At 44.4% G+C, this 17,733-nt stretch overlaps 1 protein-coding gene across 1 annotated transcript in view; it reads left to right on the plus strand.

Annotated features, from left to right (window-relative positions):
* Nucleotides 1–763: 763 nt before the first annotated feature.
* The window catches only part of prickle1a (prickle homolog 1a), a 30,995-nt gene continuing 14,025 nt past the window's right edge, over nucleotides 764–17,733 (plus strand). The window contains exon 1 of the mRNA XM_061822604.1: nucleotides 764–1,034. The gene's annotated coding sequence lies outside the window, so the exon portion shown is untranslated. The remainder of the gene's footprint in view (nucleotides 1,035–17,733) is intronic.

The following is a 17,733-nucleotide window of genomic DNA, read 5'->3' on the forward strand; positions in this document are numbered from 1 at the left end:
TTTTCATCCATACCTAAGTATAATGCGCTCTATTGACTTTTTGAAAATATTTCTGGAAAAATTTGCGCATTATTTTCGAGAAATTATGCTAATTGATACCTCCCCTTTTTTTAAGCTTTTTAATGTTTGATCTCATGACACCGCTACATTTTACTCATCGTCATTCATATCGTTTGACGCCGGCGTCCCGTGGTGTCGCATACATAATCTCTGACAAGAAGATGGTCTGCGTATTTCATCAGTTTTCACCGAATATCATAAACTGTATATGTATACCTTTTTTTTTTTATTTAACACTCTATGTACTTGAATACAACTATAGAATGTGATTGTATTTTTTTTTTAATTTTCATCCATACCTAAGTATAACGCGCTCCATTGACTTTTTGAAAATATTTCTGGAAAAAAATTGCGCATTACTTTCGAGAAATTATGGTAATTCCCAAATTGTTGTGAGAACGACACAACTTTGGTTTTCACGTTAGTTACACCTTTAACTCATGGGGGGGGGCTGACATATAGAAATTAATAACCAAAATCTGACACGATCATTCTCTTCTGTGTTTCCCTTTACATTCCCCATTGCTCTAATAGTCAACTCGCAGCAAATGTTTGGCTCCATCTCTGTGGAATAGGTGTGGGAGTATGTCTGTGTGGAGGGGGTGGGATGGTGGTTATGACCACGGAAATGGGGGGGGGGGTGCACTGCTGCTTTAAGCCAATAGTCGGGAGCGTCCCTCACACACTCGCGCAAGCAGTAATACTGTCAATGCGTTGGCTGGGAGCGCCACACAAGCACAGCCCGCAGCGTGTGCCGCTCAAGTGCGGGAGATGTTGTGACAGCGCGCTCAGCCGTGGATGGGGTAGGGGTCAGGGGGGGGGGGGGGGGGGGCTGCTCTCCTAATGAGCCACTTTTTTTTTTTTTTTTCGGGAGCTTTCATCGCTGACACTCCGATGAGACGCAGCGCGCAGGGTCGCTTTTCGGGACTATCGGCTTTGGATACTCGCGTTTGTCGGCGCTGAACGCTTTGGAGGTGAGTGGAGGTCACTTTTGTTGCACTTTTTTTTTTTTTGAAGGTGCTTGGATAAGAAGACATCGTGTGTTTTAATGAGGTTATACATCTTTTTATAATGCACCGGAAAAAGATAAATAAGCACGCGTCGATTTCCAGCAAATAGTCGAATTGTCCACCGGTGCGCTTTTACGCATCGACTCGTTTAACTTTAGCCTGAAAGAATACCCCCCCCCCTAAAAAAAAACACTCATGGTGCCGTGGGAGTGTGGATGCACCCCCCTCCCTCACTCCCCACGGGGCTCCAGATGTATGGACTCAGCTGTCGCCTGTCACTTGGGTGACAACTGCACCGCCGCTGCACGGGTGGATGTCAAAAGGGCGTCGTGGAGGAATGCACGCGCACGCGCGGGGGGGGGGGCTGACACTTGATGAGAAAGTCAGTCTCGGGAAATAGTCGAGCGCGCACCCAAATTGGAGGGGGGGGGGTACTTCATACTTATTTAATACTTAAAGAAAGTACTTTCTTTGCTGTTTGGCTGGGCGGAATTATTGGTTTCCATAGTTCCACTGACTAAATATGGTCCCACCCGACCCCCCAGTCCACATTTAAAGTCAAATTCCAGGGAGGGGGGGGATGAGAAAAGGGGGAAAAAATTGTGACGCAGTGCAATTTAACACCACACTGATAAAAGCATTGTTGACGGCTTTCGCTTGGATACCACGAGACCGCCCGGGTGTACCTAATGTTGTGGCCAGCGGGCTTGCAAAAGATCCAGTTCTGTTCTCGTCCAAAACCAGAACCTCTAAAAAAAAAAAAAAATGTTTTGACCTTAAAATATCATTTTGTAAGTAACGCAGCAAACCTCATTAAAGTCTTGCGCATACCAAAATCCAGCCAAGCCCGGTTGCCATGGACACAGGTGATGATGTCACCGATCCCAAGACACTTTTGAGTCTGTTCGCGGAGCGCAAAGAGAGGCCCCGGGTGAGGTGTTTGTTTTGGACACGCGGCAGTACGGGGGGGTTATCCGAGGTACTGCGAGTGGAAGTGCGTTAAAATCTCTGTAGCATGCATTTAATGCGTCAAAAGTCAAATTTGGATTTTGTTGCAGTTATTTGCAAACTTTTGGGGGGTTCAAATGCGCCAAGAGTGAATCAGTTGGGTGAGCACCAAGGTGATGGTGTCACCTAGTGGTCACATGGGAGCGTGACTGAAACTCACTGAACTATTAATACTACTTACCCCAATGAAGCCATACAGTACTATATAACCTATAATTAACACCCAAACTGCCAATTGTGCACGCACTCAAATTTAAACTATTCTCACAAAATGACAATGACTGCAGCTGGAGATATCGTTCGAAATATTTATAGACCAAATGCACCCGCAGGGGAGTTAAAAGCACCACGAATAGAAACGATCACTGACAATTATTGTGGAAGTACACAAAAATATTTCTTGACTGACTTTCTTGAAGTTTTAAAATAAGCACTGTTAACAGTTAAGTACATTTGTATCGTGGATTTCATCCACAATGTGCTTTACATGATTAAAGGCATTTGAAAACAGAGAGATAAAACAATTAAAACGGGATGAAAACAATAAAAATGACACAAAAAAAAAGACAATCGCATGCACTGCAAGTAATATGATGAAAAAGTGGATATCTTCTAAAAAGCTTGAGAAAAAAGAAGAGTTTTCAACCTGGATTTGAGAACATTGACACTTGGGAATGACCTCACCTCTGTTGGCAACTTACTGCATTTGTGTGCAGCATAATAGCTAAATCGTGCTTCGCCATGTTTGCTTTGGACTCTGCGCTCCACAATTTCGATCTCAGAGCTCTACTGGGTTCGTATTCCGTAAGCGTTTCTTTCATGTATTCAGGACCTAAATCATTTAGTGATTTATAGACCAGTAGCAGAACTTTCAAATCTGTTCTAAAGCTGACTGGAAGCCAGTGCAAGGAGTTATATGCTCTGACCGCTTTGTTTGGGTCAGAACGCGAGGTGCAGCTGCTAATATTCTTTTTTGGGTAGTCTAGTTAGAAGACCATGACAGTAGTCAAGTCTACTTGAGATAAAAGCATGGATGAGCTTTTCCTGGTCTGCTTGACGCATACAAGACTTAACTTAGAAGGCAGTTTTTGTGATTGATTTGATATGATTGTTGAAAGTCAGGTCGGAATCAATGAGAACACCAAGGTTTCGGACTTGGTCTTTGGTTTTTAAAGATAGAGAGTCCAGGTTTTTACTAACAGCAATTCTCTTTTTTTTTATTGCCAAAAACAATTGTATCGGGGTTTTTTTTTGTGATTTAGTTGAACAAAAATTTGTCTCATCCAGTTATTTATCTAATTTAGACAGTGGTACAATAGCTCAATTGAACTTTCGTCAATACCTCAATTGAACTTTCGTCATCTGGAGACACTGCTAAATATAACTGTGTGTCATCGGCATAGCTATGGTAGTCAAATTTAAAGTTTTGAAAAATTTGACCCAAGGGTAGCATATACAGGCTGAACAGGAGCGGTCCAAGAACTGACCCTTGAGGGACCCCATAGGTCAGCAAACACAATTAAAAAAAAAAAACAATTGATCGTTTGTGTTGGTTGCACTAAATATTTGCTTCTGAGTTCCTTATTGCTGTAAGAGCCAAAAGAAACTCTGTCGTTATACGCTAACTATGCACAGTACATGAAATCTTTCCAATATGAACCGGAATGGGAACCCAACTCCCGACATAACGACGCATCCATCTCGGCCCAACGGTTCCTTTCTTCCATCCACAAACAACAATAAAGCAATACGATTACTGGTAAATAAAATTAAGCAGTCTGTGCATCATGCCTTCGTGCATTCGTTCATTCCGGGTGGCCAGTATAATACATAAATACATAGATAATGTGTAAACACGAAGAAAATGAGCGCAGATGTTCAATAAACTGCAATATTAGTATTGAATCATATTGAATGGGTACATGTGTTGCTGCACAGTTTGTTTTCAAATATCCTCGATTTATAGTGTGATAAAACATTTTATATTCGTGAGCCTGTCTATGATTATCATAGCGTGCTAGCATTAAGCAAGCTGACTTTTCTTGTGGTGGTGGTGTTTGGTGGAATACACGTGTTTCTCATCCATCCATCCATTTTCTTAGCCGCTTATCCTCACGAGGGTCGCGGGGAGTGCTGGAGCCTATCCCAGCTGTCAACAGGCAGGAGGCGGGGTGCACCCTGAACTGGTTGCCAGCCAATCGCAGGGCACATAGAGACAATCAGCCGCACTCACAATCACACCTAGGGGCAATTTAGAGTGTCCGATTAATGTTGCATGTTTTTGGGATGTGGGAGGAAACCGAAGTGCCCGGAGAAAACTCACGCAGGCACGGGAAGAACATGCAAACTCCACACAGGGATTGAACCCAGGACCTCAGACCTGTGAGGCCAACGCTTTACCAGCTGCGCCACCGTGCCGCCATGTTCCTCATTATGTGTAGTTTTACAATAAACTTCAACTGGCAGTGGTAATAAACAGCTCGAAGACTTTTTTTTTTTTTTTTGAAGAAGAATGGGTCACTGTCTGCCAAACTGCTGCATCGAGCACTCATAACTCAAATTTTTGCTCTCAACTGGAGACAAAACACCGACAAAAATCAGCCAAGCAAATTCTCGCATCCCCAAAAATCTGTAAGTTGAGGTACCACTTTTAGTACTCCATCGGGTGACGGTACAGCGATGTTTTGGAAACCTGTCGGATGAATGTTTAGCGTGTCCTGCTAAGTTGTGGTAGCGCTCGGGACTGGGGCAAAGCTGCGAGTTCTGCTTTTCGTCGCAACACCTTGTAAGGCGGCCAACTTTAACAACACCGTGCGAGCTCCGTACCAACCGGCAGACATAAACATGCGTGCATGTGTGTCATGTTTGGTTTCCGATTGGACACGGAGTGAGCGTCCGTGGACTGGCAGAGCGTCCCGCATGTTGATTTAAAAAGCCCCCCACGCCCCGCCCCACTCTCATTCCCGTAAATCGTCTCGTAGGCAAACACTTTGGCAGCCTTTTTATACCTCACGCTGGGTCCAGCTTGCCTCAACGGATTCAGAAGAGAGCATGAGGGACCCTCTGGATCGCTGAGGTGAGGGAATGGGGGCGTCGGGGGGGGGGGGGGGGGTATGTGATGTGGGACAGAGCAGAGACTGTAAACTGTAAACCAGTGGTTCTCAAACTGGGGTCTGGGGATCCCAGCGGGTCTCCTATCGGTAGTTTTGGGGGTGAAATGCAGTTACCGCATTATAAGGCGCACCTTCAATGAATGGCTTATTTTAAAATGGCTTAATGTAAAATATGTTTTTCATATCTAAGGCCCACCCCATTATATGGCGCATAGAATAGACGCTGCAATCGAGGTTGGGGTTACGTTACGTGGAGGTGCAGCAAAGGCTCACTAGTGATCCATATATAAGGCGCACTGTCGGCTTTTGACAAAACAAAAGGCTTTTAGGTGCGCTTTATAGTGCGGAAAATACGGAACCTCGATTCAACTTTTGTAGGTTAAAATGACCAGGATGACGACGTACACAAAGAAAAAAAAAAAAAACAATTTTAATTTTTTAGAAAGCACATTGCAATTTTTGGCTGATATCGTGACAATAATTTAAACACGAGTGAGGCGATTATTTTATTAGGGGACTGGCACGCCAATAAAAATCATAATAAAGCGATTACTTTTCCCGACACTTTGGCGCTCATTATGATTATTTATTCTCGTAATAATACATCTTTTTTTTTCTCAAGAATTTTTAGAGTGGCCTTCTATGGTTCTACGTAATGTGTTGCACTGCGTGAAGCAAATGGTGGTCACTCCAAAGCATGACTGATTTTATGACCCCTACAGGCCACCATACAGTCCTGTGGGGATTCAAAGGCATTTTAAGTCCCTGCGGTCCGAGACTGCAAGGACACCGGCCCAGCCGAGCCAGATTCGGGCCACGGTTGCGCTGCGGCCCCGCCGCCGTCCGACTCGGGCTCTCCCACCCGTCTGCCGGCGCACGTTGCGCCCACATGCGCCCCATTCCCGCCACCCCGGTGATTAAAAGCACTCCGCGGGATGATGTGAGGAAGGCTCGGGCTCGCACGGTCGGGGGACCCGACGCTAACCGCACGGTCGTAATTGCGCCGCTAACGACCGGACCGCCGCGCCGATGAAAGCGGTCCTCGCCGCACACGCGTCTCATTAACGCCGACATGTTTATGCATGAGCCTTAAAAATGAACGCACAAACTAGTGTGTTGCCAAAATTGTAAACAGTTCAGGAAAGAGGAGTTAAACAAGGGCGCCACGGCGGAGCAGCTGGTAAAGGATTGGCCTCACAGTTCTGAGGTCCCGGGTTCAATTCCCGGCCCCGCCTGTGTGGAGTTTGCATGTTCTCCCCGTGTCTGCGTGGGTTTTCTCCGGGCACTCCGGTTTCCTCCCACCTCCCCAAAACATGCAACATGAATTGGACACTCTAAATTGCCCCAAGGTGGGATGATGAGTGCGGTTGTTTGTCTCCATGTGCCATGCGATTGCCTGGCAACCAGTTCAGGGTGTACCCCGCCTCCTGCCCCTTGACAGCTGGGATAGGCTCCTGCACTCCGTGTAACCCTCGTGAGGATAAGCGGCGAAGAAACTGGATGGAGGAGGTTAAACAAGTGTAAAACCACAGGAACGTCTATAATCGGTATTGCAATACCAAACGACCAGATCCACATGGGCTCTCAATCACTACACTGTTCACATCCAGCCGGCCATTTTCAATAGCGCTTGTCCTCACAAAGGTCACAAGTGATTGTCAAGCATGTTATGTGGGCTCCCTCTAGTGGTGCAAAAAAATGAATCACAGAATTAAAAGTGTGTAACGTCAGAGCGACAACAATTTGTTAAATCCGGGAAAGTACATTTGTTCAAGTTGTTGTAAGTACGTTTAATCTTTCACGAGGCACTTAAGTTGAAGAAACGTTCAACTATGCATTCACAATTTTGATTTTTCAATAATTCTGACAGGCATGTTAGCGGAATGTGCGAGGAAGCCAGAATACCCGAAGAAAAGCCACACAAGCATGTGGACAAAATATAAACCCCACATAGGATGGCAGGAGCCGAGATTCAAACACAAGAAGCCATGCGTCCATTTTCTTTGCCGCTTATCCTCACGAGGGTCGCAGGGAGTGCTGGAGCCTAAAGTTTGTCAGATCAAGAATTTGTATTGATGAAAAATTTTAAATACCGTTTTATATCATGTTCTACTAATTCCAGTTGAAATTGGAAATGACCGCTTCTGAGTTTGAAATTTTTGTTTTCTATTTTAGTTATGTACTTGTTTATCCATCCATCCATTTTCTTTGCCGCTTATCCTCACGTGTGTTGCAGGGAGTGCTGGAGCCTATGCCCGCTGTCAACGGGCAGGAGGCGGGGTACACCCTGAACCGGTTGCCAGCCAATCGCAGGGCACATCGAGACAAACAGCAGCACTCACAATCGCACCTATGGGCAATTTAGAGTGTCCAATTAATGTTGCATGTTTTTCGAACGTGGCAGGAAACCGGAGTGCCCGGAGAAAACCCACATAGGCACGGGGAGAACATGCAAACTCCGCACGGTCAGGGCCGGGATCGAACCCGGGTCCTCAGAACTGTGAGGCCAAGCTGAGTCACCATGAGAAATTAATTTCATTTTGTACCAATTGACACGGCATTTGGATCGAGATTCTGAATTCAAAGCTTCTTTGGATTTCATGCGGAGGGATTAAAGAAATGCATTTTTTTCATTTGAGGGGGGGGGGGTGAATCAGCACACAATGGGGGATCCAGCAAAACCTTTCCGGACCCCTGTCCTGAAAAAATGCAAAACATGCTCACAAACCCTTTCGTCCCAACCCTTTCCTGTGCATTTTCCTCTTGATCCCCCCCCCCCTCCTCCTGCGCCCCCGCCCCCGCCCCACGGTGGCGTCGTGGCAGGGGTGGAGTCAGTGGGCGCGGGCGATAAGGCAAAAAAGGTCAGTGGGGTTTAATAATGGACACACAACAAAGTGATTTCCTGCAAGGACATTTTTTTTTTCTTCAAAACAGCAATTTCATACTATTTCTTATCTGGGGCAACACAAGTCTGCTTGACAAAATCAAACAGTGCTAAATATAACTATAAAAGATACATTTTAATAATAGCCAAAAATAACACAAAAAAGTGTTTTGTTTGCTTCTCCCAAACACTAAAAGTGTTTTGTATCACATTGAAATGAATCATTACATCATTATGATAAAAATATTGTCATTTATAAACATATACTCCATTTAGTATTTTTACCGTGTATAAACCTCATTAGTATTTATAAATGTTAATGAGTTAGTAATTAATCATAATAAATAAATAGATCAATGAAAAATCACAATTGTATTTAAATATAAAAGTAAATAGAAAATAAAAAATTCTTTCAGGAATTTAGATTTAAAATGTCAACATTTTGAATAAAATGAAAATTAATAAGTAAATAATATTTATGTCCAATAACATTAAAATATTGTACATTTATTTACAAAAAAACCCAATGTGTTCCCTGTCATTGTGTTAAAGTAATGTATGTAATAGATATTTATATATATATATATATATATATTTTTTAATGCTCTATTTGGGGTGTCACGGTGGCGCAGCTGTAAAGCCTCACAGTTCTGAGGTCCCAGGTTCAATCGACCCACCACATTAATCGGACACTCTAAATTGCCCGTAGGTGTGACTGCGAGTGCAACTGTTGTTTGTCTCCATGTGCCTTGCGATTGGCTTGCAACCAGGTCAGGGTGTACCCTGCCTCTTGCCCGATGACAGCTGGGAAAGGCTCCAGCACTCCCGCAACCCTTGTGAGGATAAGCGACTAAGAAAATGGATGGATGAAATGCTCTATTTGTCGATTTCTGGTAGTGGTCGGAGGACAATATGATGGCAGATAAGTAAAGGCGGTCAGTTTCTTAATTTAGCTAATGACAGAGAATTTTTGGGGGGCCCAAAACTGATTATTAAAGTTAACTCTGATTTTGAAGCAATCATAACTGATTTAGTCTTAATTCGCATGCTTATAAACAAATCAAAATCTAACGTGATCATTTCAGTTGGTCCCCCTCCCTTCTCATGTATTGATTCTATCGCATTGCTCACGAGGAGACTTGATTCAAGAAGAAGGGTCACAAAAGAAACGTTGCATATTGTGAGTAGAGTAAAAATTAAGTGGTGTTATCCAAGTGAAGCGGAGGCAAAATTCCAAAGTACCAATTTGAACTGTTTTCATAGTGGCATTAAATGGGCGTAAGCAACAACAGTAGCGCTGCTGTCAGTGTCAGCCAAAGAGAATGCAATAGTCGTACTTTTCATTGGGAAGATGTATGAAAGCGGTCACAATTGTCACCTTTGGATTATAAATGTTCTTCTCAATGACAGTAATAGTTGATAATTTACTTGATCTTTGCTGCAAACGTGGACGGCCGTATGACTGGGTTTACCTCGTGAAACAACGAAGTCCGCCCCCGGCGTTAGTTTCTTTCACCTACAAATCCATCCCACCTGCCAAGCGGAAGAATTATTACTCGCCGGACGCGGTCACACAGAAGTTACACGTTCTGAGGATGAAAGCACAGAAGCGTCAGCGGTGGACAAAGGTCGACAGAGGACGTTTCTGGCGTGGTCCGCGGTGGAGCCAACGGGGTCAGACGCAAGAAGCCCAGCAAGCCGACGGCAGCTCCTAGCGAGCGACTCGCGTTCAAAGGGATGCACTTTTGTTTGCTGTGATGTGCTCACAGAGTCTTCCTGCATGGCCCCCCCCCCTTAAAAAAAACAAGCAAGTGGCTCACCATATGTGTGTGTACAGTATATAAGTGTGCGTATTTACACTAAGTGGCCATAACATTGGGCACGCCTGCGGAATCCAATGTGGTTATATTATCATGACAGCTATATAAAATTTTATTTTACAAAGATTTGGCATTTGATTACACGATACCATGTTTGACCAGTTTTTCTCCCCATGATACCGTACCCCGTATACACGAGTGGAGATGTAAGATAAGATGGGAGATTGTTGTCACTTGTACTAAACAGCCAGTACTTGCCAGAAATTGCTGCATCACCTCAACTGCTGAAATCTTTTTTTTTTTTTTTTTTTTGGCATTTCATTATTTTTGGCAGGAGATCCACTTTTTTGGCATCGTCACTGTTGTGCCAGATTTTTTTTTCTCGTGTGTTTTGAAGTATATTTAACGACTCGGAAATTCTTCTGGAGCCTTATCCTTTTAACAAATTGACAAACTCTGCAGACCGTGGCTTGTGTTGCAAGGTATGAACAGGGAAAATGGCAGGAAAAGCCTCCTAGAACATCTGAAATTTATTTGGCATTAATCCCAGACAATAACATTTTTTAGATACTGCCATGTAGGAGTATTGATAGCATACAGCACTTATCAATACCACACAGCATTTTCAAAATAATTTACATTTGCAATTAATTTCTTTGTTTGAATACTCTATTTTTAAAATGCATTTAAAGCATGTCGGAGGGGTGAATTTTAATGTTCTTTTTTCCTATCGCATTTTTTCACCCATTGTTGGTGGGTCTGGAATGTATCATGTGGTGAAGCCAGTTCACGATCATTTTATGATTGAATATTGGAAGTTTGAAAGCAATGGAGAGTGTGGTAAGGAAGGGAAGAAACGGGTCCAAGGAGGGTGGAACAGTTGGCGGAAGGTGTCTGGTGTTCTATGTCACAGAAAAGTCTCTGGTAGGATGAAGGGCAAAGTCTAGAAAACAGTAGTGAGGACGGCCATGATGTACGGATTAGAGACGGTGGCACTGAAGAAACAACAGGAAGCAGAAATGGAGGTGGCAGAAATGAAGATGTTGAGGTTCTCGCTCGGAGTGACCAGGTCGGATAGGGTTACAAATGAGCTCATGAGAGGGACAGCCAAAGTTGGATGTTTTGGAGACAAGGTTCGAGAGTGCAGACTTCGATGGTTTGGACATGTCCAGAGGCGAGAGAGTGAGTGTGTTGGGAGAAGGGTGCAAAAGAGCGCGAGGAAGACCAAAGAAAAGGTTGATGGATGTTGTGAGGGAGGAAGATGCACCAGATAGGCTTAGATGGAAAAAGATGACACGCTGTGGCGACCCCTAATCGGGACAAGCCGAAAGCAAAAGAAGAAGAATATTGGAAGATTGCCGCGTTTGTGCACCAACGCTAAATGACGGCTGGCGTTCACTATTGGGTCTCTCACCAAAGCAAACGCTGATGACGTTTAACTGGTTTCTAGTCGGCCTGGCATTTTCAACGCGGGAGTGATAAGGACACCAGTCGGGTCCGTTTTTCCACTTCCTCCTAAAAAAAACCCGGTAATGACCTCACACCTGGAACGTTGGAGAAGGCCTCGTGAGAGCTTCAGGCTGGATCTCACAAAACCTGATTGTTCTTGACGACTCACGCATGTGAAAGGACTTTTATTTATAAAACATTCCTATGTTGTGTTTCTTGGGATTCATTTTAACATAGAAAATATTTGATTAAGATTCAGCTTATTCTCTCTCCATCTACACGTCTACTGTACAGCTTCACTTCGCATAGGCTAAGGCAGTTACAATAGTGGTCAATATTTATATCGGCCATCGCTATGAAACAATCCAATGAAAAACAATAAGTACAGTAGCAACCGAGTGTGTCTTCTCACAACAGCTACTCCGTACACCACTGTGTTTTATATCAGAAGGTAGGATAATACCTTTATGGCTATGCTAGGATGAGATAGCCCACAAGTTAGCTTGCGGCTAGCTAGCACCCCTCATCACGGCGACCTGACGGGATACATTCCACCCAGCGAAGGCTTTAAGCGTGTATATTTTCGTAGCTCAAATATTTAGGGACGTGTAGGCATAAAAAAAAAAAAAAGATACTAGTGTGGTGTTTAATTGACAGTTGACTGTTCAGCGGGATGTTTTCGACATGTCCACAGCGTTTGAAAGCGGGAGAACCGCTTGGGTTTTTTTTTTGTTTTTTTTAAATCGTTAAACATGAATGAAAATTCATTTCACAGGGACTTAAAAATGTTTATTGCTCAAAATTCCCTGGACTAAGACTGAACTTGGTAAAACTGCAATCAAATTTTCTCTTGTCTTCTGGAATACTCTACAGAAGTCACTTAAAATGAACACATTTACCATACTTCAGTTGAGTAATGATCAATAACTATTTTTCCTGTGAAAACTAACCCCTTTGAACAGTTTTTTTGTAGTCATGTGTTTCTGTATTATGTCCTCCTCCTGACATCACTAAAAATGAGCTGAGCCTGTTCATTTTGAAGCGCAGTCCAGCGGCACTGCAGCACATGCTTAATTAGAACGCTGCAAAAAAAAAAAAAGACTGCAACCCAGTGCTTTCTCCAGGAATGTTAATCATTAGTGGGATCCCAACTGAGAAGCCCTTAACTGTTACATGGATTCCATGCTTTGGCCTTTTGAAGCGGCTCCGTTTTGGAGACTGAAAGCGCTTCCACGTGTTGTCCAAGGATGTCTTCACATCCTACAAAGAGTCGCTCATTGACCTGTGTGGGGATCGACTTGTTGCCATGTGAGCAAAAAGGATGTTAACCTTCCTACATTGATAAAAGTAGAACAAAGCTGTCACTAGTTCAATCTACATATATTAAATTCATATTGTTAAACTAATGTTACTTCATGGTTTAATGTTTTTTAATACTTCACTGTAATTTAAACCTAGGTTAGCACTTTAGTATTTAATTATGAGCGAAGGATTTTCTTGAATTGAATGGGACAGAAGGAGCATTGCTCAGAAAAATTAATACATTTAGCCTTTTGGTAATGCTACATTCATCCATCCATCCATCCATTTTCTGAGCGGCTTATCCTCACAAGGGTCACGGGAGCTCTGGAGCCTATTCCAGCTGTCAACGGGGAGGAGGCGGGGTACACCCTGAACTGGTTGCCAGCCAATCGCAGGGCACGCAGAGATAAACAGCCGCACTCACAAGCACACCTATGGGCAATTTAGAGTGTCCAATTAATGTTGCATGTTTTCAGGATGGGTGGCACGGTGGATCAGCCGGGAAAGCCTCGACCTCACAGTTCTGAGGACCTGGGTTCGATCCTGGCCCTACCTGTGTGGCATTTGCATCTTCTCCCCGTGCCTGCGTGGGTTTTCTTTGGGCACTCTGGTTTCCTCCCACATCCCAAAAACGTGCAACATTAATTGGACACTCTAAATTGCCCCGAGGTGTGATTGTGAGTGTGGCTGTTTGTCTCCATGTGCCCTTCGATTGGCTGGCAACCAGTTCAGGTGTAGCCCGCCTCTTGCCCGATGACTGCTGGGATAGGCTCCAACACTCCCTGCACCCCTTGTGAGGATAAGTGGCTAGGAAAATGGATGGATGTTTTCGGGATGTGGGAAGAAACCGGAGTGCCCGGAAAAAACCCACGCAGGCATGGGGAGCACATGCAAACTCCACAGAGGCGGGTTCGGGATCCAACCCAGGACCTCAGAACTGCTCAACTGTGTCACCGTGCCGGCCATTTTACATTCAGTTTAAAGTAATTTGTGTTTTTCAATACAATTCTGTCCCCTGACTGAACGCAATATTCAGCCCTGGAATCCGATGCACTATTGTCTGGTGGGTGCGGGCCTAGTAGACGGTAGCTGGGAGACGCTGCCGCTTAAATATACAATACATCTTTTTTTCTGATAAACCACCAAGACACCACCAAACGTCGCTAAATAACAACAATAAGCGCATGTGACTCGTGTGACGCTTATATGAGTGTCTGAATGTGTATCCGATTTACTTTTAAACCAAACGAACCCAAATTAGCAAGCACTAACGATTTGGCTAACACTGACAATGTTTGTTCCAACATTCAAACATGCTTTAGATGAAATAAAACCTTGCAGATTAAACTTTATGATGACACTAATCAATGATTGTCAATGAATCAAAGCTAAAATATTAACTGTGACAGATTACTTCTTTTTTTTTTCCCAGTGTAGAAAAGAGGTGACGACTGACTTTTCAACAGTCACGTTCAAACTTTTACACGTAGTTACAATCTTTTTCCTGCCCATTGTGAACGTCTCGATGGTCAATACAATAAAGCGCCCATTTTCCTACTCTAGCGCTCCAAGTTTGTCTCCCTGAGACCACACATGACAAGGCTTGCCCCTCCGCTCATCGAGCGCTTTTGTCAGCCCGAGTCCTCAGTGTCAGAGCCGTCAGACGGCCACGGGCTTTTGTAGAGTTATAGTGTCCTCAAATAAAGGGGGGCTTCCTCCCGTCAACGGCCCCCAGGAGCTCTGGTGCTCCACTTCCCATTGTTCCCCAATGAGGTCCAACTTTTACAACTAGGTGAGAGGGTGTCAAATTGAGGGGTGAAATACGAGCGCCGCCGATCGGGCGTCCTTGTGACGCTTGGCAAGGCGGACGGACGGATGATGATACAATTAGAACCAAAATGGGAGCAATCAGTACAAAGCTGACCTTGAGTAGAAAATGAGACAAATAATCGCAGTTCATGCTATTTGTTACTGTAACGGCAGCACGGTGGGTCAGCTGGAAAGCGTTTACCCCACCGTTCTGAGGTCCTGAGTTTGATTCCGGACCCGCCTGTGTGGAGTTTGCATTTGCTCCCGCTGCCTGCGTAGGTTTTCTCCGGGCACTCCGGTTTCCTCCCACATCTCAAAAACATGCAACATTAATTGGACACTCTAAATTGCCCCTAGGTGTGATTGTGAGTGCGGCTGTTTGTCTCGATGTGCCCTGCGATTGGCTGGCAACCAGTTCAGGTGTAGCCCGCCTCCTCCCCCTTGACAGCTGGGATAGGCTCCAGCACTCCCGTGACTGTTGTGAGGATAAGCGGCAAAGAAAATGGATGGATGTTACTGTAATGAAGTCAACTTTATTCAACCAAATTTTGCCATCAAATTTTGTTGTTAATAGTTTTTCTCATTTTAGGTTAGTGGTTAGGGTTAGAAAGGAAGATGTTGAGGTCCTCGCTCGGAGTGAGCAGGTTGGGTAGGATTAGAAACGAGCTCGTGAAAGGGACAGCCAAAGTTGGATGTTTTGGAGACAAGATTCGAGAGAGCAGACTTCGATGGTTTGGACATGTTCAGAGGCGAGAGAGTGAGTATATTGGTAGAAGGGTGCTGAGGATGGAGCTGCCAGGCAAAAGAGCGACAGGAAGACCAAAGAGAAGGTTTATGGATGTGGTGAGGGAAGACATGAGGGCAGTGGGTGTTGGAGAGGAAGATGCAGGAGATAGGCTTAGATGGAAAAAGATGACACGCTGTGGTGACCCCTAATGGGACAAGCCAAAAGGAAAAAAAGAAGTTTTTCGGATTTCGCAACTCTTGAAAAATGCCAAAACTAATGTAGTAGTAGTAGTAGCAGCAGCCAGGGGAATCACACCCAAGCAAGCAACCAACAAAGGCAGTCAATTATATGAATTATTCAATTAAGTACATATGTCTTAAACATAGATTAGGGCCCGCAAAGGCCCCCATGCTCTCGTTGGGACACCCTTGACAGTAAAACTGTCACCTAATCTGTTCAGACTGCATCAAACAACGTGTGTTACTATCAAAACAATTCTTGGGGCAGGGATGGATAAATTCTCAAAAATGAGACTTTTCTGCAAACCCGAGCGAGATGGAAAAGTAAGGATGTAGCCGTATGGTCGCATGGTTAACACATCCAATCAGATCCCTCTGAAATCATCCCTAAAATATACTCAGACTCACTCAAATAGAATCGAATTGACAATATGCTACTGTTGCAGAAAGAAAATCAAAGGAAAAACAGGATAAAAATCGTTATTATCTTCATGTCCTGTGTATTTGGAAAAATCAATAATGTGTACAAATATTCTTTTTTAAAATTTGATGTCATATTGCTGTTCTTTGGACGATTAACGATCAAGTACTGCACTCCATTTGACCACCATTGCTTCAAGACACGACTAAGCAATCAATTACCCGTACATTCAAAAGAATGTAAAATCACGGATTATTATGACCTGACTATCCGTAAAATGTATTTCTTTGGTTTTTTTTGCTCTCATATTTATTATCGCAGTGGTGTCTAACTGCACCGCATCATTCTGAAGGTCCTCTCTCATAGTTTGGAACATAACTCCTCCCCTCGTGAAGACATTTTCCAGAAGAAATAACAGCATTATCCCCAGCAGGTACTCGCGACATTATTTTTCCTGCGTTCCAATAAATACACCGCGGCGGAAAAGTGAGCCGAGATAAAAGAATCAGCTGTCTGCGGCGCGTTACAGTGAAACAGTAAAAGAAGGGGTTACGCTAGGGTTAGGGGGCTAACAAGCCTCCAGTCTGACCCGAGTTTGTCGGCCGCAAACCAGCTAAGTCAATATCAAGACGTTGGCTGCCCCACCAGTTGACCTTTTCCTCCCTCTTTCGAGGCGTAAAAAAGGATTGTTGTTACAGTAGAGTGATAGGCTTTTATTGGCCTTTATGACCGAGGCTTTTGTCGGGCCTGTGTCCTGCTAATACCCGTCGGCGAGTCATTTAAACCTGGAGAATGCCGACTTTTTATAAGCTGGCTCGCACGTAAGTGAGAGGCATTCTTCGGCGTGGTCCTCAATGAGGGGCGAGTTAAAGAGTGACCTTCCCGTTGCCCCTCCGCCGGCCCGGATTTACGACGCGTCTTGGGACTTTAATTTGACTCGTTTGAATAGATTACGTTAAGCTTGAACTCTTGCCGCCGTCCTCTGACTGGATCCTGTCCTCTCAGGGAGGACGTGTTTGGACCAGAGGAGAAAGCGGCTTCATCGTCAGGTGTTGCGCCGGATGATGATTGCCTCCCCACTTTTCCTGTCATTGTCAGGGCATGCTGGTCACGAGCTACTTCGCTGCTAGTTTAGTTTTTTGTTTTTTTGAAAAGTTGCAGACCAGGTGTGAGGTGCCATTCAGGTCGATGTGGCTATGACCGGGGAATGGGCCGTAAAGCCCCGAGGCGATAGATTTATTGGTCATCTGGTGCTCTCCAAAGGTCACGGGTCAGGGATGCGTGACTTTATATTATTCAACGGTCTGAGGTGAACCTTGAACTGTGTCCGTACCTCTGACAATGGAGCAGTATCTTAGCGTGACATTCTGGGTACCCAATAGATGCTCACGCCTCAGATCACGAGGTTGGGAAACTACGGGCCGTATACAGCTCGTGAGAGGATTTGATCCGGGCGTGCAACTTCAAACCATAAAACCTCACAGGAACTGTTACGTTTGGAAGGAAAGATGATGGGACTGCAGAAGTGGCCATCTTTCATTTCCTTCATTATTCATTTACATACCATTTCCCAGTTGTTGTTTTGGAGTTGTAGCATTTTCTTTAGGGATTTTCTTTTTTGAAAATCCAAAGGAAATACAGTACAGCCTCGGGTCTCGACCACAATCCGTTGGATAAGGCGGTCCGAGAGGTGATTTGTTCGAAAACCGAATCCATCGCCGCATGCGTTATGTTATTTCTGGGATTTTTCGGGGGTTCGTTCGAATTCCCAAGTACAAAGCGCGTTGTGGGTTGGTCAGTTGGTTGGGCCGCGTTATGTTATTTTCGGGTTTTGTTGGGGTCATTCGAGTACCGATTTTCGTTCGAAAACAGAAGCAACAAAATCTCTAAA

Source organism: Syngnathoides biaculeatus, chromosome 6, assembly GCF_019802595.1.
Source record: "Syngnathoides biaculeatus isolate LvHL_M chromosome 6, ASM1980259v1, whole genome shotgun sequence".
Classification (NCBI taxonomy): Eukaryota; Metazoa; Chordata; class Actinopteri; order Syngnathiformes; family Syngnathidae; genus Syngnathoides; species Syngnathoides biaculeatus.